Below are 17105 nucleotides of genomic sequence, written 5' to 3'. Positions count from 1 at the left end.
GTCAGTGGTGACCCTGGTAAATGTGTTCAGAAAACAAAGTTCAGAATTACAGCTAGGTATTTAAAAACTGAGTCAGTCTATTCTTTGTTCTACAGGTTTGCTGTCCCAGAACACGCAAACCAAAATACTGTGGATGGAAGATAATTCATGAAAACATTGTTCCATTCAGCAAAAATTATGAACGTTTCTAAAGGTAGAAAATTCCTCTTGTTTATTTTTTGGGAATTAAATAAGGATCTGATATTTTACAAAACATTGCCTGAGCAGGTGCCAATAGTATCCATTTCATAATTAGATCAAACAAGTATTTTCTTTTCAGATGACCACAAAATAGTCAGATAAAAAACTTGATCTGTCGCAGCTCATGGAATGTATGTACACCTTTTGAACATAAATACCTCATGGGAACTGTTTTTTCTCATGTGAAAACTACAATATGAGAAAAACAAATTGCCACTAAAAGGACTGACCAGTTTTGGAAAACTAAATGAAGTCATGCTATTATGCAGTGTCAAAAGAAGTCAAATGGTACCAAAATCAAACTGTTTCCACCCACAGAACAACTGTTCTGAATCAACAGTTTGAAAGCGAAGTATAAGCAGGCAGATTTATTTTCTGATGTAGCTATTACCAAAGTGACCACAGGATACCATCAGGCCTCATTAACACAATGAGGCCTGAAGGCTGGTTGAGTATCTTCAATGACCCTAGAGTTTGAAATATCCAATTATAGTACCCATTCTGAAGTGAAAAGTGGCCGTCATTGCAAAAAGCCTATGAATGTGATCCTGCTAAATTAAGGACATATCTACTACAGAGGTATTAGAAAAGATTTTTGAATAGGATTTGTGCTTCTGACATTACACTGAAACCAGACCATAAGTAGACGTATCAGCTTTAAACATTGATTTAGATTTTTTAATGGTGAATATCAGAAATGTGGTAAACATTACAGTTAACTGGACATCTAAAACAGGATGACGAGGGATCTCAGCAAGCTATTGGTGTAAAGCAGGGTACACACTAGATGGGACACATGTCCATCACAAGGCAGTCATGATTTTTGAAAATTCTTATTTTCTTCATAATCTTTTAGGTTATTGAACTGGATGTGGCAAATCGCCTGTCTGGGTGAATTAATGTGTGTGAGAGGTGAAAGAGGCTATCTTTAAGACCCAAAAGAACACTTATGTTCAACTGCTGCCCTCAGCCAATTTATTTTTAGTGTTACAGCAAATGACATGATGAAGTGAGATTATGAATGAAATCTTTTAAAGTGCACAGGGACAAGGAAAACCAATGGGAGTTATGACTAAAGCCATGTCTTAATCTTTCATGTGCTGTTCCAGCAGATAGTCAAGCAAAATATACCACAGGAGGTTACCACTTTGCACTTTCAGTTATTTTTTTAAAAGTTCACAAAGTCTTCAGATCTCCACAATACAAATGCTTTCTTAAATGTGAAATCTACACATTTTTTCACATGTGTTGGAGAGTGAATTACAAAGCTAAACAAATAAATCAAGTAATGTAATAAAATAACCATTACATTATGTTAATCTTCCTTTCTTTGAATGTGAAGAGCTCTTTTGGATATTTCTCTATGAAAATCTGCTACACAAAATAAATGTTATTCTTTTTATTGTTCAACTGGTTGACATTTAATTTAGACTCAAAACTTGGACTGAGAGTTTTGCCTCATTCTTTTGCCTTGCACCCCTAGGCTGGAACAGGATATCTAGAAAAATAAGAGCTACACCATCTCAAACCATCTTCCTATGCTCTCACAGGGTACACCTGTACTATTAAATCCTGCAGTTAATTCTTGCATTACTAAGAAATTTTACTTCGCATTACTTTGGTAACCTGTGTAACTTCTGATTTCTTTGTATCTTCTGCTTTTGGTCCACTTATTTGAGACCACTTAACTTACTGCATTGTTAATTATTAAATGTCATTTTTTTGGAATCTTCATTATCATTATCATATATTTTTCCCAATTCATTAAATTTAATTCACCTTGAATAATGGCATTAACAACATGAAGACAACCTTTGTTCTGGGTAGAACGTATTTCTCAACAAAGCAAAAGTGAATGGTAAATATTATAAATGGTGGAGATAAATGTGATATACTATAGAAATATACAAACTGGCTTTGCAGCATCTTTACTTTTAATACACTAAAATAAAGCATCTAAAATCTAGGTTTCACATCTGATACACTGATGTACTGTACATAATACACAATATGACTGAATTGAGATATTCACCACTCATTCCCAGCTGAGATTTTATCACCATTTCTCAGGCATACTCCCAGTCCTCCAACACACAGCACCCCCCCCCTAAGAGCAGTGAATTAAACTGTGTTAAACAACTGACATATTGTTATAGGAGAATTGAATGCTTTTTAGGCTTCTAGTGGGTTATGTCACCATAACAGGCTCATACTGAATTTTTATGGATGGCTGAATGAGATCTTTGGATCAATTAACTACTAAACACCAACAAGTTCGAAACAGTAGGTCTCCCTTATTGGTAACCTTTCTTTATGTTTTAAGTTCTTATATTAGTTTCAACATCATGGCTAGGAAGCTTGTCCTATACTCCCACTCACAACTGCCTCCTGTTCTTAGTCTTAAACGCACTTCCACAATCAGATAGTACACACCCACCTCTGGTAAATTGTAAATGAAGACAGAACACAGTGCTCTGTATCAGTCCATACCCATAATATTAACAAACGACAACAAACACCCTCACAGTTAGTCAATGTTACCTCCAACCGTATGTTTTCAAAACCAAGCTTGCAATAGTTTTTTCTGGCTTTATTTGTATATGGTTATCAACATATTCTAAGATTATATGTGTATATACTGTATACGTCCTTCAATCTTCTTCTCTGCAATAATATTTCAGATTGAAAGGAATATTTTCAGTCTTACTTTATGTCCATAATTATGTATTATAATTTAACTTTTTTATTTCTTAGGCTTCTTAGGACATTAATCATTTGCTGAAACTAAATGACTCTAATCGGCTGACCATGTCTTAAACTACATGCCACTTCATTTTGGCTTGCTATCAAAATTAAGTGCAAAAATCTTCTGAATTGATTGTACATTTAATTGTACATTTAATAATGGAGATTAAATGTGATCACAAAAACATGATAAAGTCAGATATTTATTCAAATTGAACAATAGTGTGGTGCCTAAGAATCAAAACGCTACAGTATTCTAAAGTACTGAAATACTGTAGAAAACAGTATTCTAACTACACACTCTAAAGCTGCCAGCTTCAAGAGGTGAAGATTGTGTTTTAGCAAAGATGTCCGCCATAAGACATCGTGAGAAAAGGTGTCAGACAGTAGGAAACAATGATTTCAGTGCAGTTGGAGACACTCTATTTCCCCAACTCCCAACCCACTAGAATAGGCATACTGAGCTACAGATGTAGTCATTTGTACCAGCCAATCACACAACAAGTAAATATGGGCGAGAACAGGCTGAATTTAAAAACTGATGAGTTCCACTTCTGCACCAAAAATGATAAGGAAAAATCCACACCACATGAGAAATACCTATATACTCATTTTTTTCTGTGCTACAGTGTATCTTGGTTCCATTGAAGGTGTGTGACAAGATAATAATAAAAAAATGACTTTTTGTTAAGAGCGTGTGTAATAGAAAACATCAGATTGCTTCAATGTTGAGATACTAAGGAGGCTACCTGTTATATGTGATATATGACCTAATTATTTATTGCTGTCGTGCACACATAGGTAACTCTTGTTCGTAGGGGGTAGGCTTCACCATCCCTGTCTCAAGACTGATATTGAACCCCACCATCTGCAGCTTCTTTTAACTGGTTTGGGAGGAAGTGCATACAATGGAGAAGCTGGCAATTTATCACAGCATGGTGTTATCAGTATGATAGCCCTTGTTCTCATTTCTAGCCTTCTAGGACTATTGTAACAAAGCAGATAGCAAACCTCTAATATTCTCAATATCGTAGAATAACATAAAGGAAAAACTTCCGGGCATGTTTTCTTTTACTTTTCTAGAATCCAGAAAGGTTTCCAAACTTTGACAGACAGTAAAATCAATTACATAATAAAAACAAAAACAAAAAATGCTGCTTACAGGTACTGGCAGAACTTCACATTTTTGTGAACATCAATATCAGAAAGAAGAGGATTCTTTTAAAAAAAGGGATTATTCACTAAAAAAAAACTATACCGTGTGTGCACACAGTCCGTTTCACAAAGTACAGAACCTTACAAATTATTACGCAGGTTGGCTTGGCTTAAAATGGATTCACTGCAAGCAAATTTCAAATGCCCAAATTCAACTGATTTGTTTATCCCCCTTCACGTGGAACTGCACTGAAGCTGACAGATGCAAGAACGAACTGACAAGCTTTGTCGACCGGACATGGCACCACGCTCCTATTTCTTTTTTCTGACACCAAAGTAAAGCAGCAACAGTTGAGCGAACTCTGTACTGCGCACTTCCAGCGCTTAGACAGGCCACTGAAAAAGAAACAACCAGTAGGATTTGGCAACAGCTGTGTAATTGGTGTGATAACACCATTTCGGGGAAGGTGTTAGAGACTTGACTTAAAGTGACCCCTTCCATGGGAGCCGTCAGCCTCCCTGACATAAACTGGGCAGCTGCCTGGGGCTTCATAATGATCCCCCCATCAGTCTGCAAGCAGACTTAACGCCACAGAAAATTATCTGTTAAGGTGCAATGTCCCTTTTTTGAGCATGATAAGACGGAAACGGCAGCAGTCGAATGAAGACCCTGTTACGTTCAGAGGTCAGGCTGGCAATAAATGCTGTATCCCATTCAAGAACGGGTTGTGTGAACTTGGGGGCTACTGTGCTGTAAAAACAGGTGTTTGGTCCTATTATCCAACTGTGATAACCTATTATAATAAATAGAACTGAGATAACGGAGAGGTCAGAATAACCATGGGAATCATATAAACAGAGAGGGAAATTCATTTTTTTTCTCTTGCATGACAAACTGCATGCCCAAGCTAGCCGCACCGAAGTCTTTCAGTGTTTTTGCTTAATAATTAAAAATTGTGTCGATTTAAAGCTTTCAGAAAATCCTATATAATATAGTTTTATAAAAATTGTAGGCAAGGAATGAAATATTTTTTTACAGCTATCACTGTATCTCTATCTCTGCACAGCAAAGACCAAATATGACATGATATGGTAATGTAGTATTCTAAAACAAAAGGAGACTGGATACATTTCAATACATAAAGATAAACTTCAGTTGAAAAAACACGAGCTTTCGCTGATTCTGTTTTTAATACTGGAAAATGTCAAACAAACAGAAAGCTGGCATGGCATTGATATGTGCCTACAATACTGATAGCTACTCCTTTAGAACAAAATTATATTGTAGATGGAAATGATTTTCCTGAAGGTGTTTGGGGAATGAAAAGCTGCAGCTAGGTTTGCATTAATCACACCAAATAGGCATTTATTTTTGAAAATAAAATTCAATACCATCCTTTTTATTGTATCATTCTCCATGCCATATAGCCTACTTCAGTTATTTTAAAATAAGGTCGGATTCCTCCATTGAAAAAAAAAATACCATTGCAGTTGTATACAGACACATAAACACACCAGCTTCCCTCTTTTATTGTGTCCTTCTGTGTATTGCAAGCACACAGGGCACTTCAAAACATTGGTGGCATTAGATTACAATACTGATAGCTGCTTTTAATACTGTAGCTGTATCAACCACGCTTCTCAGAACGTGACATCTGTATGTGATCACTCTCCTCCTCTGCTTTCACCTATTATCTCACCTCAGATTGTTTTAGCTTCTCTTGAATGATCTTACATTTCTACCCAAACTGGCAACCTGTGAAATTCTTTAACTAATTGTCTCAATATATGTCCACATTAGAGTGCAGATCAGAAGGAGAGATGATCACATGAAGACTGATATCCCATTTTTAATGTATCTTGCACATATTTTTGGTGTCCCTTTGTTGTGTCATGATAGCAGTTACATGTTGGCAGTGCCAATAGATCGATGCATTTAAAGACAGATTATCTTTGATAATATTTTAAAAAAGAAAGGAAATAAAGATCAGGAGGTAACGCTATGTTTTTAGGAAATAAAAACATCTCTGGCCTCAGCTAGTCAGGAAGAAAAGTGCAGTCTTTACCAAAAAAATGAATATGTTTATTGGTGAGTTGCACAGACAGTGAGAGATGGACATTTTCTTTCAAGGTTTATAATTTGAGGAGGTATCAAACCATAAAATGAAAATAGATACAATCTAATATACTGTAATGATCAGGCAAAGATTAATTACATGCTGAAACTTAGAAAGAAAATACTATTTCAGCGTGGAATTAACCTTTACCTGTTCCATTTCAACCTTGCTAGTAACCCAGTGTTACCACCACAATGGATAATAATGAAAATAAGCAGGAGTAACATTTGGCAGGAGTATCGATTTTGACCACACCTATTGACATTCTTATCTTGAAACTCAAAGTTTCAAGCAAAAGAGATTGTTTTTCCTATGAAAAAACAAGCAGCGATGTGGAGTTGTAGATAGGGCTCCGGACTCTTTACCAGAGGAATGTGTGCTCACATTTCATATGGGATACTGTTGTTGTATCCCTGAACTTCACTTACATTTGCATCATTACCCTTTTGTGTAAACAAGTGATTACTGAAAATTAAAACTTGTTTCCATTAAATGACCTGAAAAAATAAAGGACTAAAACATGCATATGATACTGAACATTACTGGGAAAAGATCAATATTATATTACATAGAAGAACAATGCAGCCTGGAAAACCTGAAAAAAACATAATTAAAACAGATCATCCATCATCTAAAGTCTGCAATATACATAACAGCTGGCAATGTAATCCTCTTCAAACTTCATGCAGTTGTAAGCAGAAGGCATTATATTTACATATGGTGTACTGTAAGAAAAAAAACAGTGCTCACGTTCAAAACACTGAATAAGAAGAGGAAATGTTTTTATTTCTGTCTAAAACATTCATGTGAAAGACCCTTAATAGACAACTACAATAATATTTGGGTTTTAAGCTTGTGAGTTTTTAAAATGAAATGCCATGTTTCACTTTCAAACATACTGGAATGTAAATTGTTTATCCTTTGTTTAAGCTACCTTCATGTAAGACAGGCAAAGCAGAACCGTAAGTTACTTCACTGTGTTTCTCCTTCTGGACATCTTAGGTCAAATCAGCCTGGGGTCACAAGCAAAATAAATTAGATCTGGTCTCTCATACAAGACAGACACCAATAAAGTCATTACTCCACATTTCACAACCACCACTCAAATAAGCATAAATCAATACTATAGGAGGTACATTCAATCACAAGAGGCTAGAAGTTGTTTTGCTTTCAAACTGCTCTATTTTTCACCACAAAAATCAACTGCTCTATTTTTCACCACAAAAATCAAAAGTTGGGGGTAAATGGTTAGAGCACTTTGAAGAAAATATAGCCATGGTATGTTATATATTCTTATGCCTGTTCAATATTATGACAGAGAATGCCAGTTTCCCGTGTTGTCTCACCAATGGACCACTTTTAATTTGACCAAAGGAAGCATGTCACATTTTATGAAAGAAGCAGTCTTAGTTGTGGGACAGCTGAGAAATATGTACAAGGGTAGTTGTTTTCTACAATCTATTTATCTTAAAATCAGAGGTAAAATCTCATATGGGACCTTATTTGGTCAAGTATAGAATATCCAGTTCTATTACTTCCTGTTTCTAAGCCAGTTCAATCTTAGGCTGCTGATACTGTAGCTCAGAGTGCTGTTAACACCTAGAAGAAACGACAATAATATCTGTGGAATGCAGAAACTGGTATCTGACTTTCAGCTGGTTTGCTTAAACAGACAGGTCAGTGAAGAGGGTAAAGAAGATCATACACATCCTGGATTGACCAGGTACACAAATTCACACAGCGTGATTGTTACTGAGAAAACAATTGCATCCTAAATTATTTTTTCTGAATGAGTGAAAACTGGGATTTTGTAATTACAGTCTTCATTCCAAAAATGGAATGAGAATCATAATGTATATACATTTTATTGTGCATCAATTAGTAGTTTGGATTGACAAAAAACAAACCATAGAGTTTTCCAAACTGCTGACAATTTTAATACAGATTGACCATCATAATTTGCCATCTTTACAGTTCAGTGCACATGGCATACTTGTTCAAAGAAGGTGCACTAGTGATGAGATTTAATCAAATATAATCTGATATGAAAAACCTCAGTGTCTGCTGCATATCAATCAATTACAGAAAGTGATTCACTGCCCATCATTTTTAGGAGTATAATTTATAACTATAGTCTCAAAATCTGTTTTCAAAACTATATATTTAAGAAAGTTTAGTCAATGTCAGTAATCGTTGTTTATATTAGGAGCTCTTAAATACTTAGGCAATATTTCAGCTACAGGAAATGGAGAGCAGTGTGATGGTGCTGGTCAGATTTAACAGTGTTGTCAGCAGTCAGCTTGTGTCTAATGTAATCATACAAGTGAGATTCTGCTACACAGGCAGAGGGCTTTAATATATAATGATTCGAGCCTGGGGATAAAATGAAAAGGAGCAGAGAATGAGACAAGGGAATACGCCAGTGGCCATTAAAGAGAAGACTCAATAGCCATCAATCTCTTCAAGTCAATGAAAGATAGCTCACATTTCCCTCAAGATCTAAAGAATGAGCACCAGTGGTGGTATATTTCTAAAACAGAAGGAAGCCTCTGGTTACCTTTTTGGTGAATTTGAAAAAAAAAATAAAACAAAAAGAAGGATGCCTGAAAACTATGAGATTTTATTTTTGTGTTATCTAGTCTTGACATCAATGTGGAAGTCTGAACTACCACTGACAGATTATAGCATAAAGTATGTGTTTTCAGTGTTTTCACCTCTTTTAGTGGTGAGATGTCATCTTTCTGATAAGTTTCACAAAGGAGTTAATTGAAATTTCTTTCCATGTTCGTGTGGGTTTGCTCCTGGTGTTCTGGCTTCTTCCCACAGCTCAATCAAATCCTGGTAGGTTAACTGGCTTCTGTTAAATTGGCCCTGGTGTGAGAGTGTGTGTGTTTGTGTCTGTGTGTGCCCTGCGATCGACTGGCATCCAATCCGCCTGTTGCTTGCCAGTTTAGACTTCGCCTCCCCCATTACCATGTACTGGATAAAGCAAATAGAAAATGGATAGATGGACTAATTTAAAATAAAAAGTATAACATGCTCTGAAATGTTTTCTTATTTTAATTTAAACTGCATATTCGCTCCTTTTATATCCTGGCTAACAAACCATACAGATGTTCCTGTAAGTTTCCATGATAAGCAGCAGCCATATCGCTCTGCAACTCATAACTTGCAGCCCACTGAAGCTCAGCAAGTGTGAGCCTGGTCAGTACCTGGATGGGAGATCTCCTGGGAAAAACTAAGGTTGCTGCTGGAAGAGGTGTTAGTGGGGCTAGCAGGGGGCGCTCACCCATGTGGGTCCTAATGCCCCAGTATAGTGACGGGGACACTATACTGTAAACAGGCGCTGTCCTTCGGATGAGATGTAAAACCGAGGTCCTGACTCTCTGTGGTCATTAAAAATCCCAGGGTGTTTCTCGAAAAGAGTAGATGTGTAACCCTGGCATCCTGGCCAAATTTCCCATTGGCCTTTACCAATCATGGCTTCCTAATAATTCCCATCTATGAATTGGCTTCATTGCCCTGCTCTCCTCCCCGCTGATAACTGATGTTTGGTAAGCGTTCTGGTGCGCTATGGCTGCCGTCGCATCATCCAGGTGGATGCTGCACATTTGTGGTGGTGGTGGAGGGGAGTCCCCATTACCTGTAAAGTGCTTTGAGTGGAGTGTCCAGAAAAGCACTATGTAAGTGTAAGTAATTATTATTATTATTATAAGTTTCCATTTTGATAAGGTCACTATTAAAATGAGTGTATGACTAAGGATCATACTGCATGTGACGTGTCAAAGACTAGGAAAAAAGTCTCAAGCCTTTTGAACTGCAGCAAACACTGAGGAAACTCATATATGGTCTTCTCATTTTTTACTCATGATGATAACAATTTCCTCCTGGATATACTGTTCAAGCTTAAAAGCCTAACTCCAAAATTTGATTTGGTATTTTTGAGGTTTTCTCTTTCCATTATCTATCTTAGTCTTTACTCATTCTTCATCTCAATAAAATTCATCTCAGTGTTATAGGTGGTGAGTTAGATGGGGTTTTTTTTCTTGCTCCTTGTTCCTCAGTTTCAGAATTTAGTACAGTCTTGATATATGGGTACCATCACAGAAAATAATGGCATATCCTGGGTCATCATTTGTTTTGTTACTGTAGTGCCAAATGAAATGGTGGTTGCAACTGAATAACCCTCCCATTTCTATGCTATAAGAGATGAGGTTCACTAGGGACTGAATGCAGTGAGTAACCTCTTGACATTCCTGCAGGAACTACATGTAAGAATTACATTGCCAATTACATTTTCAATTAAAAAAGCCACATTGCTAAACATATAGAAACTCTTCACCTTTTTCAGTTACAGTGTAATACAAAATCTTGAGTTTTCAATAAAAAAATCAATTTGTCATACTAGTTTTATTAAGACATACTGGAAACCCTGCAAACAAAGTATGTTCATGGACATAATTATGTACTCTGAAAGGCTATAAAAATGCAATATTTTTAGTCTTGAGCAGAGATAACAAAGACACCTGATTCAAGTATTACAAATCCTCAGATGCACTGAACAGAATAACCTATTGAGTGTCTTCAGTAAATAGCAGTGAAGCACAAAACATGGGACACTGGAAGAAAACATAGCTTAATCTAAGAACAGGATATGTTTTTATACGCAGTAGTTTATGGGAGTCTGTAACAAGCTGCCCAACAATGCAGTTGAAGGTGATACTCTGCCTTCTTTCTAGACACAACTGGGTGAGATCCTCAGATTAATGAATCTACTGGCTTCATCTTATTTGTAAACATTAACTATCGAGGAACCACGCAAACCTAAAGATTTCTTTTATGTAAGATTTAACAAACAAGGGTATGAAAAATTGAAATCACTATTATAAACGAATGTTCCCAAAGCCACAGCCGACACACAGATAGCTTAGGAGAAAACAGGTTATGGGTATGATCTTGATAGATTTATTTTTTATCTAAAATAACAAGAGGTACTTGGAAGCAAGGTCCTAATGCATTTGTAAATGACGATAATTAGTCTGAATATAAACCCTCACAGTTGTACTTCAAAGAAGGGGGCCTTTTGTATTTCAACACAAAGTACTGTACAAGTTATATGTAAAAAAAACATTAAAACAGGGTAAAATCAGATAACAAGAGTAATTTTATTTATAGCAGCTCGGTGCTAATTACACAAGATTAAGGAGCCTGTAAATTAAAATATACTTGATGCTATTAGCCAAGTTGAATTGTGCAGTAACTTGGAAAAAGCCCAGTACTGTGCCTTTGAAATAACGAGTTTTGGATAGAGTGGGATTTTTTAACAAGCTATAATGTGCACAGTAAAGGTATTGGAAGCTCAAAAGACTGGCAGCATTTGAGGGCAAGCAGTGCTGCCTGAGCCACTTGGCAACACCATGCAAAGACAGCAGTCTTTCCATGTGCACAGGTGTCCCTAGGCAGTACCAGCACTGCAAGCACAGACTCAAGACAGGACACCAAGAGGAGGGGATCAATCCAACAGCCTTGAGATTCTCTGCAGAAACACTCTTTTTTGATTTGGTCAATTGCTCAACATTTGGTATTCTTCTCCTCCTTTTATAATGCTGGAATTTTGGTAAAACATGGCTAAGCACGATTGAAAATCAGTCCATACTATAAAACTTGAAACATTTCACCATTACCATGGTCAACATTTAAACATTTCTACAACAAATATTAGGGAAAATCTCTTCTTAAGACACTGAAAAATAAATTTCCCTACAGCTTCTAGTCTCAACAAGCTGTGGGTTGATCTTCATTTAAAAAGTGTCTTGAGAAATAAATTGATTATTCACTCCATGATGGCTGAGCACACCTTTGATCAAAGGTGTTGATACACATTACAGAAAATAAGTATATCATTGGATAATAGTTTGTTTTACCCTAATATTGCGTGAAAAGTTGGTGACTTAGATTTCCACAGACTCGGTTCATGGCAACCAGAGCTTTGATGCATTGACAGGACAAGTGAAGTTATCTCTACCTTATGGAAACAACAGAGAGACAAAAGCAATGTGCTGTATTTATGGTCAACAGAGTTTAGGACGGTCTTTCAAATGCTTGGAGCTGGGTTGGCTTATATGTAGAATTTGATTTGAAGCTTCAGATTATTTTGATTGTTCTTTAGAAATTCTTACTTTCTGTAGGTCCACCTCATTGTTGCTGTCCCAGAACCATCCTATCGTGTATCATTCACCATTTATTGCAATAAATAATACTATCTTACTATAATTAACACATGATTTATGTCCATATCTTACACAGTATCTTGCTCATTGAACATTTCTGGATGTTCAGCATGTGAAAATTCAAGGTGAGATGACATTGGTGTATACATTAATATTACTATTAGCATAGGGCTAAATAATTTAATGATGTTTTGACACATGAAACATAAACGCATGATTGGATCAGTTTCACAAAGTACAAATAATTATAATTGCATCTCAAGGGGGCAACGTGGAGGTAGGTAGGTATCAGCTCTTGTGATTATTCAAATAATAAGTTACTTTGATCACATTGGTTTCAAACATTGAAAGTACAGTACATCATTTTTTATTTGTATTTGTTGTGTGTTTGTCATGTGCTACTGAAAAGCAATATAAATATCAAACAGCAAACACTGATAGTCTGTCTGTTGCAATATTGGATGATATTCAAATGCTTTAAAAAGAGTGGGTCTTGAAATACTGATTTCAGAAATAGTGTATTTTTTTCAGAAATGTAGACAAAGGTACACAGCTTCAATGCATCATGAGTCCTTAACCAATTGACCCATTCACTCCTGTAGTGAGTTCTTCTCTTACGGTGTTTGTCCTTAAATCTAATATATTTCTTTTCAGTGAGCAAATACTTATAACTGCTAATAGCTTTATAGTGCTTTTACCTTATCAATAATATATCAATTAGGCCTAGCAAATACAGGACAGTTTTTTTTACTAACCTTTCTTGACCCTTATTTTTTTAACAGAGCAGAAAATAAACACAAGATGTTCATAATTTACAAAAGCTTGCAAAAATGTCTATATTACAGCTTCAAGATAAATCCTGTGCCAACAGGAATGGATACAACTGACATGTCTAGAGATGCCATGGCAATTTGCAACAATTTTTATTATAATAATACATTAAGTAACACAGTGTGTCAATATTGAAATATAGGGTGCCCTCTGAGGCACAGAGGAGATTAATTCTGAAGTTTTGATTAACATTCCATACTTCATGCTCTGCCCCCCGACCCCAAAAAAGCAGATTGATAACACCCAACGCGCTTTAAAAATAGTACAACAGCCCTTAACAATAAGCTAACAAAATATCCTGTATTGCAGTATAGAACACCTATTTAAAATTGTATATCTTTATAAATAGATTAATTCATTTTAAAATTAGCTAATCTATACAAAGTCATGATCATCAAGACATCAACACTAAAGTTTCCAAATCCTTCCAAATTCTGGCCCTTGGGACTCCAAAAGCCCTCTCTTAAGTTCTAGCAATGCTCTCATTTTCTTAATTGGACCTTTCATTAGACTAAAAAGCTCCTAATTAGATTTTTAAATAATGTTAAACACGCTAGCAATTTTACATTAGTGTTTTACATTATGTATAAAAATCTGGACATGAACATACATGAGACCTACATCTTCTTAGGAGCTGCAAACAACTGAATAGGTCTAATTAAGATAACAATGTTCAATTAAGGGTTCAATTTAACATCCACTATGAATGGTGCAGTTTCATTCGGTGATTCTACATTAGCTGTCTAAACCAGGCATAAAACTCTGTAATTTAATTACCTCAAAAATAAAAGATAAAGGCCTAACTTATTCTATAGGCGTAAGAGCTTAGATGAAGCCATTAAATAAACCATTCATAATCCTTAAATAAAACAAAAAGAAAAAAGTTATTTAGTGGGTTATTTCTAGAAGCAGTTAGAGTGCTATTTTGAAATGAGCCCATTGTATTGTTCTTGGACTGAACACTGGCAGTACCTTAACTCCTTTGTTTGACACTAACAAGAAACAAATGTAATTCATGAAAAAAGGTGAATAGGAAATATTTCATTTAGTCTGACACCATGCATTTACAAATTACACATTTGTTTATTCTCTAGGTTTCATCAATATTTGATGGTGACTTGGTTCTGCCTTTAACAAAATGTATAAATAGCAAAAGGGCATTATTCTTTTGATAAGTAGGACAGTGACTTTCAAGCCTGCTCCTGGAGGTACACTGTTTGCTGGCTTTCAATCCATTTGAGGTCTAAATCTAATTGTGCTAAACTGATGACTTGTTCAACGTGCTTGATTTGATTTTTATTAAACTTGTTTCTGCAGTCAGTTGCAAAAATACCCTACTTCAAGGGTACCATTTTAAAAAATCTCTATATACAAAAATGTATGGCACCCATCCTCAACTTGCTTACTGTTATTTCTGACTAAACAGCTCTTATTAGTTCATCAATTTATGATGTACGGACACTGGAGGAAATTATACTATTTTATTTTCCTTCTACAGACGTTCAATTGGCTCCAGATCAGGCAACACACCTGAATCAGGGCAGTTCTGAAACTTGTACAGGGTAGATCCCAGTTAGAAGTCCCATATGACCTTTAAAGACAGTGGTTGCCAAACCTGGTCCTAGTTAGTTTTTGTTCCACTCAAGACCTACACTATCAAAACCTTCACTGACGTAATAATAAGATTAATTTTTAACTGTTTGTTCCCAGCTCTTAAACACGTTGGAGAATCAGCAGCTGTGTTTTTTTGTGGAATAAAATTCCAAACCTGTGGCTAGAAACAAAATGCAAATATTCCAATGAAGCAAATTCTTAGATAAATTATAGCTTCAATTATATAATTAAAGTGGAATGGAATGAAAACGTGCAGGTGTGTGGGTCACCAGGACCAGGATTGGGTACTGTTTCAAGAGGTGAAAACAAATGAGTAAATATGTGGTGGGCCGGAGACACAAAACTGACATCAAGTAGCCAAGAACTCAGTAAGAGCAAAAACCAGAAGATACAGTGTGCCCTTCATGTTCCTTCTTGATTTTCACCAGGACTGATATTTAGCAGGTTGAACCACCTCATCCTCAATTGGCCCAATGATGGGACTTAGTGCTGATGAAACAACCACAGTCACACAAATACACAACGGTCAGGTATACAATAAATGATCAATAAATCAAAAAGATGTAAAAAAAAAACAGAATCAATAACCAAAAGCTGCATACACTATTTTTCTAAAAATATGCTACATAAAAAATGTTTCTTATAATGCTTAGTATGTACTCTTCAGGGTCTAAAAATAGGTATTGACCCGTATAACCTGCTGATGGAAAGCATGCAAAAACTTTAAATTAACTAATATATTTCAGAACGTTTCCTGTAATGAAATACCAAAACATTACTCTCATCTCTTTGAAACATTTTGCCATTTTAATCTGCAAAGTTTTATCACTCGCAAATTTGGACATTTGCCACAAATATTGTTATGCAACATTTTAAATGTTTTTTTTTTATTTGAAGTACTGTGTAAGACCCTTCAGAAATAGCAAATTGCAGAATTTCAGATTGTGGTTTCAGTTTTTAACCCACGATAAAGTCATATTAAACTGAAATTTAAGTTACATCTTTGCTTTAGCCATGTTAAATTATACTGCAAATACTAATAAAATTGAACGACTAAAATAAGAGAAGGGGAAGCAATTCACTAACTACAAATTTAAAAAAACACAAAACAAGGCTTCATTAGGGACAATGTATTTCCCACAGCAAGGGGCAGAATCAGAAAATGAAATTAAAATCAAGAAACTGGATGTTTCTTTGTTATCACGCTTTTTTAAAAGTTTAGTACAGGTATATTCATGTTAGAATAATTAATTTTCGCTCCCTTGACACCTCTTTCCTAATAACAAGGCAATTGTGTATGCTTTTGTGGCATAACCTGAGTTCCAAGCCATCACATAGTGATGCCATGTTGAGAAATTAAATCTAAAAACAAACATTTCCATTTCAAATTTATCTGCAGTAATTACGTCCCCTGAAAAATTAGTTTAATAACCATACCCTGTGGTGTACATGCTTAGAGGCAAACTATCTCCAAGAGATGCTCTATCGCTGCAGCATGAAGAATTCAGAGAAGTATATAATTATACTGTGTCACAATGTGCTGGTAAGCCTTTGGTGTGCTCATTAATGAGCAGTAACTTATGATTCATTTTTTAAATACCTGTGTTTGATAAATAGCTATTTAATTATAAAGGCTGTAAAGCAGCATGATGGGCAGCCCATGTGGAAAACAAAGATAATGATTTGGCTTAATTGGAGAGGTGTTAGAAACTGCATAGGCATTTTCATACTTAAAAGAGTTCAGTGTGTGGAGGTATGAAGCTTCACAGTGGACTTCTTACATGGCTTTCTGGGATGAAAAAGGAGCAGGCTCTTGTTCTGCAATTTAAAAAATGAATGATAACCAGATCTTTTGCATATTTTGCTCATGTGGAAGGCACTTAGAATCATTCCTTTTCGTGCGAATGCTGAGTGCACAGTTTAATACTCTTGGAAGCTGTCTTTATTAGAGCCAAAGACATGGTTTATCTCATTAGCATGACTTCTGCTACCAATTCCAAAGTGAAGCATTTGTGTTCTTAGTGTGCATAACTATTGGTCTCTGGATAATTGATTTAACATGCCTCCATTGATCGCTAAAAGATGCAGATCTGGGTGGAGATAACAGAAAATATGTATATTTAGGACAGAAACTGGACACACAATAAATCCAAGCATATACAGTATATGTGCA

The 17105-nt window shown here is 35.7% G+C and overlaps 1 protein-coding gene across 3 annotated transcripts in view; it reads right to left on the bottom strand.

Moving 5' to 3' along the window:
- dcc (DCC netrin 1 receptor) overlaps positions 1–17105 on the bottom strand; it is a 381511-nt gene that overhangs the window by 303150 nt on the left and 61256 nt on the right. The gene's annotated exons all lie outside the window — the stretch shown is intronic.

Source organism: Lepisosteus oculatus, chromosome 3 (assembly GCF_040954835.1).
Source record: "Lepisosteus oculatus isolate fLepOcu1 chromosome 3, fLepOcu1.hap2, whole genome shotgun sequence".
Classification (NCBI taxonomy): domain Eukaryota; kingdom Metazoa; phylum Chordata; class Actinopteri; order Semionotiformes; family Lepisosteidae; genus Lepisosteus; species Lepisosteus oculatus.
Note: the sequence above shows the minus strand (reverse complement) of the source record. Positions and strands in the feature narration are given on the sequence as shown.